Consider the following 15,030-nt stretch of genomic DNA (forward strand, 5'->3'; position numbering starts at 1 on the left):
CTACCCTTTATGGTGCAGATGGCCTTCTGCATGCTGCAGTTAAGAACAGCTGCACCAACACCCCAGACTCACTGCTTCTTGATCATTCTGCACTTGTGATAAAACGGATTTGCCCACATTAATCTAGTTCTCAAATGGCAACAAACCATTGCCCCTCAGCACCCTTCTGCTGTTTATCATGTGAGTTAAACAGTCATGGTTCAATACAAAGAAGAGGATATACGCCTGGAACACAAGGAGTTCACAATCTATATCATACAGTATGCCTATTCTTTAGATCTGTAATCTAGAATGTGGATAAGACAAGCATTACTTAAAGGTTAGGTGCAAAGACAAAATAAATTGATTAAATCCTATGTTGTACTATGTTCCTACTAGAAGATTTGAGGGTTTAAAATAAGGCTCAAGTGCACTCCTAGGGAGAAAGTCCAGACTGAGAAGAATCAGTACCTGCAGGGAAATGAGCTCATAAATGCCTAAAGAAGAGCTGAGACTAACTTTGATGCTGTGATTCTAAAGTGACTGCAGTGCCATATATAAAACACTGGTGAAGGGTCAGACTTTACTACTGACCTCATCTTCTACTTCTGTAATAGTACAACTAAGCCAGAAACATCTCCACAGCATGAGAGATGGGGGAAAAGAATAGTAGATGGCCACTGTTCAGACTGATTAGATCAATTACAGCAGAAGCTATACAATCTCATCACACTGAATGGGCTAGATTTTGCCAGACTCCATTTTTTAACCATTTAGCTAAATATGCTGTTAAAATTGTTTGGGTCATCTTTTGACAAAGTTAGCAAAGAACAACTCTCCCAAAGTACAGCTAAAAGGGGAAATGGTATTCCCTCACTTCCATTATGCAATTGCTCAACTTAAAGCCCTCTGCCATTTTTCTAAATACTATCCACTGTGGTTTGAAATAGAACTGTGCTTGTCAACTCAACTCTAAGATATCCCTTCCCACATGACAGACAGCATATCTGCTTATTCTTTGCAAATTTTAAGAAACTATTTAAATATCTAAAATTATAGGTTTTTATCTGCAGTACCTTCCTTAGTTCCCAATGAAGGCTTATCATTTTGTATGGAAAAAAGACTGGAAGAAACAAAGCATAGTAATATTTCACCGCTGCCCTCTATGACTTCCTATCAATACATTTCCTCTCCCACAAGTCTTTAGAATCCAGCATTTTCCTACACAAACCACTAAGTGAATTTGAGAGCTTACAGATAAAGCAACTTCTATTAATTCTGTATTTATTTTTGCTATTCAGCCTCTTGTCAGCTATTAATTTACATATTTCAGTCTGACCAAAAATAGTTTAATTTCCTTTAGTAGATGGAACCCTGCAATGACATTCACGAACATGTGAGTAATATTTTCAGTGGTGTCACTCATCTAATAATCAAGTCGCAAATTCTATACAGAGCATAGAAATGGTAATCACAACAGTGTATACCACAAGAGCAATTCCCTTATGAAGCAAAGAATGAAAGGTTTAAGAAGAAACTAAGTTTGTCTCACTCCAATGTTCCACCCAAAATAATCAGTTATATGGCTTGTATACTATGCGGATTTCTAACTAAAAGAGTACATATGTAATATTACACTATTCCCTGTTGTCAGTTCCCTCAGAAGTAACGTACGTACAGTACATAAATATTTAAGGAAAGCCTGATCGACAAAAGTAGAGTTGTCTTAGTGAAAAAATTTACTTACCTCTTGTAACTGTTCTTCGAGATGTGTCGCTCCTGTCCATTCCAATAGGTGTGTGCACGATCGCCAGAAAGCTTTTCCATAGCGGTACCCATGGGGTCGGCTATGGAAATTCTTAGAGTGGCACCTTTATGACAGTGCATATATGTCCCCGCTGACCCGCTACCTGCTCAGTTCCTTCTTGCTAGAGTACTCCGACAGTGGGGAGGCGGGCAGGATTTGGAATGGACATGAGCAACACATCTCAAAGAACAACAGTTATGAGAGGTAAGTAACTGTTTTTTCTTCTTCAAGTGATTGCTCATGTGCATTCCACTAGGCGACTTCCAAGCAGTTACCTCAGGGAAGGGGTCGGAGTTCACCTAATCACCGAAGGTAGGACTGCCTTACCAAACCCAGCATCATCCCTCACCTGCTGGGTAATGGCATAGTGGGAAATGAAGGTGTGAATTGAAGCCCAGGTTGCCACCTTGCAGATGTCCTGGATAGGGACCTGCACCAGGAATGCTGCGGATGCCGCCTGCGCTCTGGTAGAGTGCGCCGTAAGCGGGGGGTTGGTAGGGGGGCTGGAACTTTAGCCAGGTCATATAGCAAGTCCTGATGCAGGACGTGATCCATGATGAGTTGCACTGTGACACGATCAAGAGTCCCGTCATTCTTTCAGCGATAGCAATAAAGAGCTGCGGTGACTTACAAAACAGCTTTGTGCATTCAACATAAAATGCTAAGACACGTCTAACGTCCAAGGAATTGCACATGTGCTCCCTGTTAGTGGCATGGGGTTTAGGAAAGAACACAGGTAAAAATATAACCAGGTTCACATGAAACTGGGAGACAACCTTAGGCAGGAATGCAGGGTGGGGGTGTAGCTGCACCTTGTCTTTATAAAATACCGCACAAGGCGGTTCGGAGATCAGTGCTCTGAGTTTGGATACCCTTCTAGCGGAGGTTATAGCCACCAGAAAAGCCACCTTCCAGGAAAGGTAGGACAGAGGGCATGTAGCCATGGGCTCAAAGGGGGGCCCCCCATGAGTGAGGACAGGACCAGGTTGAGGTCCCAGGAGGGAATGGGCAGATGTACTGGAGGATAAAGTCTGTCCAGGCCCTTAAGAAACCTGCTCACCATGGGATTACCAAACACTGACACCCCACCCACCTCCGCCATTCCTGGGTGAAAGGCTGAAATAGCTGCAAGGTGTACCCTCAGGGATGATATTGCTAACTCTTGGTGCTTGAGATATAAAAGATAGGCCAAAATAAGGGGAATTTGGGCTGATTGTGCATCAGTTCCCCTTTGTCGAAACCACATGGAGAAAGGCTTCCACTTAGCCAGGTACGTTGCTCAAGTGGAAAGTTTCCTACTTCCTAACAGGACCACCCTCATTGAGTGCGAACACTGAAGCTCAAGAGGGTTTAGCCATGGAGCTTCCATGACATGAGGTGGAGGGACTCCAAGCTGGGGTGCTGTAGAGGGCCATGGTCCTGTGTGATGAAGGTCGGACAGAGAGGGAGTGCTACTGGTCTGTGTACTGAGAGGCTCAGTAACATGGTGAACCAGTGCTGATGAGGCCACACTGGCGCTATGAGGATCAAAGAAGCCCGGTCCTGACGAGTCTTGAGGAGCACTCTGTGTATGAGGGAGAATGGTGGGAACGTGTACAGCAGGTGACCTGTCCATGGACAAGTGAAAGGTATCCATGGTGGAGGCTGGGCTGTGGTTCAGGAAGAAGCAGAATCTCTCGCATTTCCTGTTGCTCCGTGTCGTGAAAAGGTCCATAGGGAGGCGGTGGGGGGAGAGAACCTCCCCAGGGAAAATTGAGTGAGTGATGTCTGGTCTGAAGGACCACTCATGTCCATGGAACAAGCAACGGAGGCAGTCAGCCAGCTTGTTCTGTGCTCCCGGAAGGTGTGACACCTGCAGGTGAATGGAGTGGGTGATACAAAAGTCCCATAGCGCAAGGGCTTCCCAAAAGAGGGGAGAGGAGTGACCACCACCCTTTTTGTTTATATAGAACATCGCTGCAGTATTGTCCGTGAGCACTGATAAACATATGCCCTGAAGCCGGGCCTGGAATACTTGGCATGCCAGAAAAATCGCTCTCAGTTCTCTCACGTTGGCGGAGATTAACTCCTGGAATTTAGCCAACGAGTTCCAGGGATTAAAAGCGTATCGGCTATGTACTGCCTGCTGATTCACTACCCGAAGCTGGAGCCTACCGGTCAAATAGACTTGACACCAAGAAACTGGATCTCTTTGGCCGAAATGTGACTTTGGTGGTTGATGTAGCAAACCACAAGGACAACCAGGCCCCACACCTATGTCCCTGGTTGTGGGTGGGTAAAAAGGTGCTCATAGCCCTTTTGCGGCACAAAGTAGCGTCTCTCAACCCCTTTATCCGTTGGTGGTATAAAGGACGTGGTTTGCCAGAGTACCTTTGTGGTGTTCTGAATTGTCCTTATGAGGGGCAAGGCCACTCTAGAAGGACCCTCAGAAGCGAACATGTTCACCATCTGATCATAATCCTCCATAACCTCCTTTGCCTAGAGGTTGAAGCTAACTGCCATCCTCCTAAGCAGGTCCTGGTGACATTTGGTGTCCATTGGTGGTAGAGTGGAGTCCATTGGTGGAGGTGCTTGCCACCATCTCATCCAGTGAGGAGGAGGAAGAGGACCCCGGGACAGGGTCTTCCTGCCCCTTGGGTTCTCTAGAGGTCGGGCCAAGTACCTCAGAGCTGCCTGCGACTGGAGGATCAGATGCCACCAATGCTGGTGGAGGAGGAATTGTGATTGTCTGCGACCGCTCAACAGCTGCATCCCGTACTGGGTCCTCAGGGACCCTAGGGATGTAGTGTGTCATCAACGTTGCTGATGGAGGGTCATGGGGGGCCAAAACCACCGATAGCAGCCTAGATCCCTGATCCTGAGATTGGTGGTAGGCCCAAGGGGTCCAAAAAGGCCATTGCACTGGGCCCTGCCATTGGGATGACCATGTGACAGTTAGTGCCAGGATCAGTGCTGGGACCGGGAGTGGTGGTGGCTGTGTCGAGACACAGATGATTCTCCGACGAGTACTCTGTATCCGACCACGGGGGAGTGGAGCCCAATGGTGCCATGGAGATAGAGATTGGCGCTGTAACATCATGGGCATCCCCTGATGATGAATCAACACCATTGCTGCCATGACAGTTGTCGGAGTCATCCGGGGTGCCGGGCACGACACCATAGTTGATACTGTTGCTGGTGCTACTGGCGTTGCCTGAGTTTGCCAAGCCGGGCCCCGCACCTGCAGGGCCAGGTACTGCACCATCATGCCAATGAGGTCTCAAGCCACTTCGTATGTGTCTGGAGTGGAGGGAAGATAAAGCTCATCCTCCAAATCATCCCGGGTTGGAAAGTCCATTCTTGCTGGACTCAACTCTGCAACTGGGGCCGGAGTCAACAGCGCCAGTTCTTGGGGACCAGACAGAGGGTGTCCCGCCAAAGGACGCACCCCGCTGGAATCTCTTCTCGGCTTCCTGACAGGGGAATGTCCCCTCTCTGGTTTCTTCTTCTTATGTGGCACCGGGGACCGTGAACAGTGCCACCATGTGGCACTGGCCTTGCGGGCCAGGGAGCAGTGCCAGTGTTCCCTGGTGGAGTCCTTCCTTGGTGCCAGGACATCCTGCACCGAGGATGCCAGTGTCAGCTCTGGCTGTGGCTGAAGGACCGACTCCATCAGGAGAAGCTTCAGGCGAAAGTCATGCTCCATTTTAGTCCTAGGTCTGAAGCTCCTGCAAATAGGACACTCATCTGTCGGATGGCCTTCCCCAAGGCACTTGAGACAGGAGGTATGCAGATCACTTGTTGGCATAGGTTTTGCACACCTCTTGCATGCCTTAAACCCCTGCGACCGATGCATGCCCTGGCGCCAGGGAGTGGAGGGAAACCCCCTGAAGTAAGCTAATCTACACTATTAACTAACTAACGAACTATTTACAAGGAAAAACGAGGGAACCACTTGGTAAGACACTTGCAAAAGCAAGAGACTGAGCTGTTCCAATGACTGTCATGGGCAGTAAGAAGGAACTAAGCAGGCGGCAGGGACATATATACACTACCATAAAAGCGCCACTCTAGGGGTCTCTACAGCCGACCCAACGCTAGGGAAAAATCTTTCCAGTGATCATGCATGCAGCGCGTACACACACCTATTGGAATAGACATGAGCAACACATCTTGAACAACAACAGTTACAAGAGGTAAGTAACAGTTTTTTCACTAAGACAACTCTATTTTTGTCCATCAGGCTTTCCTTAAATTTTTATGTACTGTACGCGCACACACCTTTCGGAATGCACATGAGCAATCACTCAGAGAAGAATCTTCAGATACATCCCGAGGGACCTGGAACACCAGTAATTTTGTCTCAGCACATACAATCACCAAAACTGATTTTTAAATTTAAAAATAATTTCAAGGGCTACAAGTCCACTTACTGACAACCTGATAGGAGTATGATTTGACCATTTTTTCGATCAAATACTAACAAAGTAAAATTTTCTTGCATGTGAAAGTACTTGTGGCAAATTCTCAATGTAATTTGACTTTCAGTTATTTATGGAACATTCTCAGGTGTGTGCTTTTTAGAAACTTTCTTAGAGGAACTCTATATACACCATAGAAAGAACAAGTAATTACCTTACTGTAACTGATTCTTTAAGATGTTTTATCTATGTGGATCTCACTTACGGTACACATGCATCCAACATCAGAATCTTTTCACTAGCAGCACCTGTTTCAATCATGTCTACACATCACACGTCCCCTTCCCTCCCAAGGGCATATAGGAGAGAGGCCCCAACCACCTCTCAACTCCCTTGCTAATTCAGAGCCCCAGTAAGAATGGGAGGTAGGTTAAGGGATCTACACAGACAAGATCTCTCTAAGAATCATAGTTACTGTAAAGTAATGAGATTTTTTTTCTTAATTTTTTCCTGTTACCATCTTCTCTTCTCATTCAAGACTAATGGTTAAATGTCTCCCCCCAATGGAATGCAGAGGCAATCCACTGTTGCTAGAGGCTCCAGATTTAGGTCTTGCCCTTCAGCTCAGGCCACCAGAAGAAATGCTTCAGCAATCATTAGCCTTAAGGAAACTTGATCTAATGCATTAAAAACCTTAACACAATTGTGTCTACATGTCCTTTTAGAGAATAATTTCAGTTTATAGTCTGGTCATTTCAGGGCCACCCAGAGGATTCACGGAGCCTGGGGCAAAACAATTTCAGGGGCCCCTTCCATTAAAAAAATTGCAATACTATACAATACTATATTCTTGTGGGGTCCCCTGCGGGGTGCGGCACAAATTGCCCCATTTGCCCCCCAAATTGCCTCCCCCACAGGCAGCCCTGGGAAAAATAAACCTTCCACATCTCAGCACAAACCCAGTTTTGAGAAAACTTCTTTACAAGGTATCACTGGTTCTCAGTATCAGCTAGCGCTAAAAGGCACAAAAGCTCATTAAACGGGTTGGACAAATATTTCCCGTCAAAATTTTTTCTGGATCGAAAACTAGGGGTTTTTAAAAAGCAGAAAAAAAATCACAATGTCTGCTTTCTTTCAAAATTTGTTGTGGTTTTTTTAATTGAAAAGCTGAAATTAGTCTGCCAAAACCTGAATATGGTTTGGGGTTTCAGAAGTGTGTGGCCAAATATTTACTGCTTGCTGTGTTCGATTGTTTAAAGAAACAATAAAAAAAAATCTGCTTAAAAAATATCCAAAACTTTTGAACCACCTCAGCTTGTGACCAAACGCCTGAGCCCATCCAGTCAGAGATTTTTCCAGGTTTCTGATACTCTGCTGGCTTCCTTGACTCATATCTGTCTCCATGACTTTGGGTTCATTTAGCTTAGAACATAAGAACAGCGCATACTGGGTCAACAAAGGTCCAATCCAGACCAGTATCCGCTAGCGAGTAATGGCATGCCAAGTGCCCAGAGGAGTGAACCTAACAGGTAATGATAGTGATCTCTCTCCTGCCATCCACCTCCAACCTCACGACAACAGAGGCTAGGGACACATTCGCAAACCTCTTTCATCACGAACCAAGAAGCATGTCTTCCTCTCTCACAAAGAGAGCAAACCAAAGACAAGAGAAACAGAAAGATTCTCTCTCTTCTTCCCCGTAGCTTCCCCTCTCACAAATCCTGGTGCACAGAGATTCACCCTCCGTACACACGAACACAAGAGATATTTCCCTCCTCGTTCCTAGCCTACCCAGAGGAAAACTCAAACAAGTCTTAAAAGAAAACTTTATATAAAAGAAAGAAAAAGACAATAAAAATAGATCTCTGCATCAGTTGACATATACACAGGCTATTGCCTTAAAGAAAAATATGAATAACACCTTATTCAACAAAGAGTACAATTTAACATGTCAGCAACTACAACATGTAATACAAAAAACCAAAAAGCCTATTGTTTTTTTCTACCTTGTAACTTACAACTTTGAAACTGAAGATAGAAGCTTACAGATAGAAAAGATCCCCTCTCATGCTGAGAAGCCAGCAACAAAGACTCAGACCCAAAAACATTCCCTCCCCTTGAAGCAGTTTGAAAACCGGTTTCCTGATGTCCTCTGGTCAGGTGTTTGGTTCCCTTTTTAACCTTTACGGGATAAATAGAAACATTAACCCTTAGCATCTGTTTATGACAGTCACCAGTAATAAATGTTTGAGACCACTGAATAACCCTCTGGAGCCTCATGAAGAGGGAAGGGGGGTTCTCCCTTGATAGGGTTGGAATGGATATTGCTCTTCTCATGTGATCCCTCCCCCAGTGGGCTAATTTTAAATGAAGCTTCCTCCCTGACATGAATCTCCCGCTGTGGCACTGAAAATAATTAGACCTATAATTGGCATTTGAGAAGTGAAAAGGCTGGTAGCTAATGGAAAAGCTTAACAGCTGGCCTCTGCAAGCCTACACTCTGACATGGCCTTCTAAGGTCATGGAAGGCTGTGCTCCCAAAAGCCCTGCCCTGCCCCCATTCTGACCCCACCCGACTTCCTGCGTCCGACTGCCTGCCCCCAACCCAGAATCCGCCGACCTCCTGCATCCTTGTCCCCTCACGTCCCAGAGACCCACTCCCACTTTTTTTTTTTTTTCCCTTCTCCTGTCCTGAACTGCCCAACCCCTATCTAAACCCCCCCACTGATCCTGACAGATCACCCGCCCCCAATGCCCACATCCAACCCCTCATTCCGCTGTCCCCACCAACCTCTGCCCCCTCCCTGTCCCCTGATTGTCCCCGAGATTATCTGCCCCTTAGCAAGCCCCCCCTAGCCCCAGCCCCTTACCCCCGGCTCCCCCCTCACCAAGAGCCTCAGCCCATCGAGAAGCTTTCCTCGACAGAGACAGTATGTCTCCGGCACAGCCCCTGAGCTCTGCCCTGCTCAGAGACACTGGTAAGGGGGCGGAACTGCGAGCTCCAGCGCGACTCTGAGCGGCGCTGTCTAGGGACACTGCTGGTTGCGCTGAGGCTCCGGGAGAGGGGCAGAGACTGGGTCAGGTTGGGGCCAGGGAGGGAGCCTCAGCCATTCTAGTGGGGGTCCCTGCAGGGTCTGGGGCAAATTGCTCCACTTGCCCCCCCACCCCCACCCCTGGGCTGCCATGGGTCATTTACCAAACTGGGTTGAATGAGGAGAGATGGTGCTAACAAAGAAAAATCAGGTAAATTTCTCATTCTGTTGCACAGCTTTTCTCATTCATCACCACCAGTGTGAAGTAGCAAACAGTGAATCACAGACATAAGAGAGGGAGAGAGGGAAAGGATAAGCAGACTTCTAATTAATACAATAGAACAGAATGGAAAGGAAGTTCCCCTCATAAAAAGCAAGGTCTTAGCAAATTAAGGAATTATATGGGAACCAACCCAGCAGCTCCCTTCTACCAATAGATGCTTCTGCAAAGGAGAGGAAGCCTACTTTGCAAATCTTCCACAGACGCCATGCATAAGCTTTTCTCCCTATGCACCTAGGAACTTCTGTGAATGTTTTCTCAGATGCCCAGCATGCCAACTGGTACAACATTTTAATGTCTTGCCTACAGCTACATTGAGGCCCCAAAGCTTTGGCACTGAGAGAGTATGAAATGAATAGGATACAACTGGCATAGTACTCCATATGCTTGAGAAACATCTTCAGATCACTAGAAAGGCCTATTTATAGCACAACCTTCCAAAAGAACTGCAATGGTTCAAACTACATTATGGGAGAACTATTACCCAGGAACTGTGGAAAGAAGAACTTTCCTTAAACGGAGAGGTTTCTGGAGCTGTAAGAACATTTTCTTTCACAAGTGTGCAGCACAAGCTGCAATGTGGTTCTTGCATAAATACAGGATCTAATTCCAAAACCAGAGGCAATGGTGAAAGTAAATGCCTACTGCAGGCACCCCCTGCCTACTGATTGATTGCGAAGCTGTTGTCTAGTAGGGACCATAGTTCAGATCGTCTCTTGAGCAGCAGAAAGGATCTGGAAGCTATTCAGTTCACCCAGTTACAAAACCTTGATACGGAGCAAGAACTTTTTCTGTGACTATGTGCCTTGGATCTGCAGGTGGTTCAAATGGGACACCCAGTGGAAGCATCTATAATCAGCATCACCATGGGAAGAGAGATGCAGAACAGTACCCCTCCTTTGTAGGCCATTTGGGAACTTAGGCACTGGTTCAAAGAAATAGTATAGGAATCAGCACCACGAGATGACAGTCCATATGATATCTCGTAGGTCAGTAAACAGACTTCAGCCAGTCTTGGACAGGGCAGAAGTCAACTCTGGCAAGAAGTGTCCTGTAAGTACTGACACCATGTGACCCAACAGTCTGCGACAGATTCTTGCTGTTTTTGCAGCACTCTCTCAGAGACAGAAGATCAGGGAATGAGATAGTCTGAAGTTGGTCTACCAGCAGGTATTCCTTTGCTGACTTTATCTAAAGGGCCCCTATAAAGTCTATGGACTAAGAAGGAGTGAGGGATGACTTGTAATTCACTCAGTCCTAAAGAGTGAAACAAAATAGGGTGCTGGACACTTCCTGTGGGGATTTCCCTCCAAAAAACCAGTCATCCAAGTCCTTGCCATTTCAGATGGGCTGCCACTACTGCCAGCTATTTTGTGAATACTCTTGTGGCTATAAAGACAGGCCCAAAGTTGGAACCCTGCACTGTCCCACTGTAAAGCAGAGATAGCTTCTGTGGGCTGGATGAATTGCTATATGAAAATAACTATCCTTAAGATCAAGAGCTGCAAACCAATCATGACATTCTAGAGAGGTGACAATGGAAGCTAGCATCACCATTCTGAATTGTGTCCAGTTATGAATTCCTTTAGTTGCCTCAGGTCCAGAACAGGACTTCCTCTTTTCTTTTGGAGAAAAAAAGTCTAAAGATTGAAAACCCGTCCCTCTGAAGTCCTAAGGTACTTCTATTGCTCTGGATGAAGTAACTAGTCCACTTCTTCCCTTAGTTGCCTCTTGAGATGGGTCTCTGAAGAGAGACAAGGGAAGGGCGGGGGGAGAGACAAGGCCTGAAATGGCAAGGAATATTCTTTGATAAGTCTCCAATACCCATTGATTGAAAGTAATCCTGGCCCATGCTGGAAAAAAATGGTAGAGACAGGAAGGAAAAACAGTGGGGGTTAGGGGAGGAGAAGGAAACTCAGGTGGATTGGTACAATGCTCTCAACTTGCACATCAAACCTACTGCGTGGAAGATGATGCAGGGTGGGTGGCAGAAGAAAAGGAGGGAGCTCTCGAGTGGGTGAATCAAGACTCACTTTCACAAGTGTAGTCAGTAGATCTCTATTGCTGATGAGGGGGGAGGTAGAGTATAAATATCCACAGGGCCGGTGCAACCATTTAGGCGACCTAGGCAGTCGCCTAGGGCACTAGGATTTGGGGGGCACCATTTTCTTCGGCAGCGACTGTGGCAGCTGAATCTTCAGCCGCTCCAGTCGCTGCCAGCATTTAGATGGAGGGCACTGGGGCAGGGGAGCGTGGGGAGGGCCACCTGCAGCAAGTAAGGGGGGCAGGCGCATGCAGGGGAACTCCCCGCCCCAGTTCACCCCTGCCCCACCTCCTCCCCTAGCACGCCGTGGCCACTTCACTTCTCCTGCCTCCTAGGCTTGCAGCGCCAATCAGCCTAGGTGCCACAAGCCTGGGAAGTGGGAGAAGTGAAGCAGTGACGGTGTGCTCAGGGACGAGGCAGGGCAGGGGGGGGAGCTGTCACGGGGGCCCTCAGGCGTGGGGGGGGGGCGCAAGGTGAAGTTTCCCCTAGGGCGCGAACACATCCCTGCACCAGCCCTGTATATCCGGGATCCTCGTGTAGTCTAGAGTCCTTCAGATACAACAACATTCCTCTGTGCAGAAGCTAAAACACATCTGGTCTTCAAAGAAGAGATCTTTACATGGTTTGTTTTCTCTGGGAGTCGAAGGTCTGCAGCCAAGCTGTCTTCTTCCTGTGATGGCTGTATCAGAGCTACCCAAGGACTTCCTGGAATGAAGTATGGCTATTAGTTCTCCTTCAAAATAATGAATCTCCGTCAGCCCTCGCTTCCTTGTGGGGAGTCTGTCAATAAATGGTTGATACTCTGCCCCAGTGTCCAATATAGAGGAGTGCTGGTTTTGTGAGGCATCTTTGCCAGTTGCTAGGCTTCAGCATCAGAATAGACTTCAAAGTCAGGTAGACAAAAAATCAACACTACTAGGCTGCACAGGGGGTCAGACCTCTAAGCTCATGGTTTTAAATAAGACAGTAGCCCATGCTTTTAACTTCTTTGCTCTTTATCCTTCTGGGGTAAGAAGATCCTGGGAGTCATCCTTGAAGAGGAGCTCAGATCTGTCTCAACATGTAGAAATATCACGCTTTAGTGATGGGCTTCCCAACCAATGCTGAGATTTCACTTTGGAGCGAGGACAGTTTCTGATTGACAGTGGTAAAGCCCTTCTGTCATACTGTTGGTGAGAGCCTTTAAGCTAGGTCCCTTCTTAAAGGGATGCTGAAGGAATGGATCTCTGGGAGCTGTCCTTTCGTGGAGTGTCAGATTACTCTTTCATCGTGAATTCTTATGAAAGCTAGAGGCTTTAGCTGTTGATATCACTGGAGCAATAGTCGTGACCGAGAACAAGGCCAGAATTGGCTCTACCTAAAGAGAAGATACACACCAACCAGCATTCATCAGGTAAAGATCATCTATCCAAGGGCCTGGCTTGAAGCTGACGATGATTTGTCCAGGCTATAGCACAGGATAGGCACTTTGATCCCAAAGTAGAAGAAAGAGATTTTAAAGACAGAAACAAAACAATGGGCTGCCCATAGGCGGTAGAAATTTCTACATCACTAAACCAACTCATAACCTAGTAGCAAATTGTAGGGTTGCTACCTGGTAGTAGAACAGGACATTGCAGAGCTTGCTGCCACAGGTGGCAATAGCAAACAGAGAGCAGTCACGGCTGCTCTTGCCATCTAGGCTTGTGGTTGGTTGAAAGACTAGCAAAGATGCAGACATGCGCCCTTTCATGGACATTTCCAACTCAAGTGCACTGAGACATATGCACACGTAAAGTAAATCTACAATAAGGAGATTTCCAGAAAATTTACCTTCCTTTCCTTTCCCCGGCTTTTACAGAAATTATTTTCATGTCGGAAAACACCCACCAAGCAGTATGAGAAAAGCAGACTGCAATATATGAGCGCAAAGGAACTGTTATTAGCGTTTTTAGCAGGCCTATCATCAATCATCATCATCCAAATTTGACATACCAATTTTGTGCATTTGGCACTACAGATACCACCATTGAAAGTGCCATGGGACACCAAAGCCTCAGAACCAGTATTGCACTGCACTAGCAGTCTCTGCTAACCCACCAATGTTGCTGCAATTGGCTCTCAGAGCATAATGTGTTATAAAAGCAATGAAGTGGCTTCTCTGCTTGTGACATGCGTCTCCGCAAGCTGTGATTCAGATTTTTACAATACGGATACAACCCTCAGGAAATGAAAAGCAACAAGTCTTGCACAAACTCAACACAAGCTGCCCTGCAGGAATTACTTGATGATCTCTCTATGTAATTTTGCCTCATTATACTGCAGTCTCATTGTATTTGGGGTATGCTAAATCAGTATGGCTTTGTTCCCGCTCCATCACTGTTACACAGTTAGAGAAGATTTTTTTATTCGAGAGATCTGGAATGCCATCAAGAGGTCAATCATGACAATGACTAACAAACATACAATGAATACTAATTATAATATTAGGGCTGTCAAGCGATTTAAAATAATTTGCACTGTAGAATCTAGATACATTTATTTAAAAATATTTTGGATGTTTTCTACCATTTTCAATTATCTCTAATTTCATTTACAACACAGAATACAAAATATTACCGTGCTCCTTAATCTTTATTTTGATTACAAGTATTTGCACTGTAAACACAAAAAGGAAATAGGATTTTTCAATTCACAATAGAATACTTAGTGCAATCTCTTTATTCATGGAATGCACTTTACAAATGCTAGAACTGTTAACAAAAAGCTGATATTCGAAATAAAGGTACACATTTTTAGCAGCCTGCAATCCACTCAGTCCTACTTCTTGTTCAGCCAATCGTTCAGGCAAAGAAGTCTGTTTACATTTGCAGGAGATAACACTACCCGCTTCCTGTTTTCAATGTCACCTGAAAGTGAGAACAGGAGTTCTCATGGCACTGTTGTAAGCTGGCATCACATGATATTCACATGCCAGATGCGCTGAAGATTCCCATGTCCCTTCATGCTTCAACCACCATTCCAGAAGACATGCATCCATGCTAATAACGGGCTCTGCTCGATAACAATCCACAACAGTACAAACCGACGCATGTTCATTTCCATTATCTGAATCAGATGCCATCAGCAGGAGGTTGATTTTTTTTGGTGGTTTGGGTTCTGTAGTTTCCGCATCAGAGTGTTTCTCTTTTAAGACTTCTGAGAGGGACGGCGTGTGGTGCTTGCTTTCAGATTTTGGAACGTACTTCAAATTCTTAAACCTTCAGTCGAGTGCTGTACCTATCTTTAGAAATCTCACATTGGTACCTTCTTTGTGTTTTGTGAAATCTGCAGCGAGAGTGTTCTTAAAATGAACATGTGCTGGGTCATCATCCAAAACTGCTGTAACAGGAAACATATGGCAGAATGCAGGTAAACAGAGCAGAGGACATACAATTATCTCCCAGGGTGTTCAGTCAGAAATTTAATTAACATTTTTTTAATGAGCGTCATCAGCGTGGAAGCAGGTC

The sequence above is a fragment of the Chelonoidis abingdonii genome, chromosome 5 (assembly GCF_003597395.2).
Source record: "Chelonoidis abingdonii isolate Lonesome George chromosome 5, CheloAbing_2.0, whole genome shotgun sequence".
NCBI lineage: Eukaryota > Metazoa > Chordata > Testudines > Testudinidae > Chelonoidis > Chelonoidis abingdonii.